This window comes from Mandrillus leucophaeus, unplaced genomic scaffold (genome assembly GCF_000951045.1).
Source record: "Mandrillus leucophaeus isolate KB7577 unplaced genomic scaffold, Mleu.le_1.0 Scaffold194, whole genome shotgun sequence".
In the NCBI taxonomy this organism is placed as follows: Eukaryota; Metazoa; Chordata; class Mammalia; order Primates; family Cercopithecidae; genus Mandrillus; species Mandrillus leucophaeus.
This window is the reverse complement of record NW_012101965.1, coordinates 286,153-286,756: the sequence shown is the minus strand read 5'-3', so window position 1 is coordinate 286,756 and position 604 is coordinate 286,153. Positions and strand designations below refer to the sequence as shown.

Sequence of the window (604 nt, the reverse complement as noted above, 5' to 3'; positions counted from 1 at the left end):
TAAGCCATTTTCAAGTCACGAGTCGTAGTTTTCTGGAGGCCCCCGGCGTCCGGAACCCATGAATGCCACATTCTTTCTAGCTGCCTTCAGCAATTCGGGGGCGCTTTGTTTCTTACGTTGGGAGAGAAATTCTGCAGGAAATCGACGCCCAGGATCAGCTGCAGATCCTGGGATCCTTGGCTCTGAGTAGCACGGTGGAAAAGTGGGGTAATCGAGGCTCCGGACCCGTTTTCCTAGGAGGCCAGGGCGCTCCACCTGTCTGGAGTCAGCTCCTTTCTTGGACGTCTCCTCCCCTGAGTTTCCTCCTCATAGGCTTGTCCCTGGGAGTGTGGGCGGCCCCTTTCTTGAGCGCAGAAACACTTACTTTTCCCCCTACCCTGCTCCTCCTCCTCCACAGCCGTCTTTCTCTGTGCCTCAGCCACTTCCTTTCTTGGCCTCACCCTCCCCAGTGCACTGAAGAAGGTAACCGGGTCCGGACCCACGCGGCGCCAGTTCTCCCGCGGGAAGGAAAACCGGACAGAGAGGTGCGTGAGCGCCCGGGCAGATGTGGCTTAGGTAGCAGGGATGGACCGGGTGTCCGGGGTGCGCCGCCGGGCACTGCGGG

General features: G+C 59.8%; 1 protein-coding gene across 3 annotated transcripts in view; it reads left to right on the top strand.

Annotated features, from left to right (window-relative positions):
- Window positions 1-336: 336 nt before the first annotated feature.
- ABRACL (ABRA C-terminal like) overlaps window positions 337-604 on the top strand; it is a 14,487-nt gene continuing 14,219 nt past the window's right edge. Inside the window, exon 1 of one of the 3 annotated variants that reach the window (XM_011978402.1) lies at window positions 337-524. The gene's annotated coding sequence lies outside the window, so the exon portion shown is untranslated. The remainder of the gene's footprint in view (window positions 525-604) is intronic. The other 2 variants (XM_011978404.1, XM_011978403.1) reach the window with 2 other exon arrangements.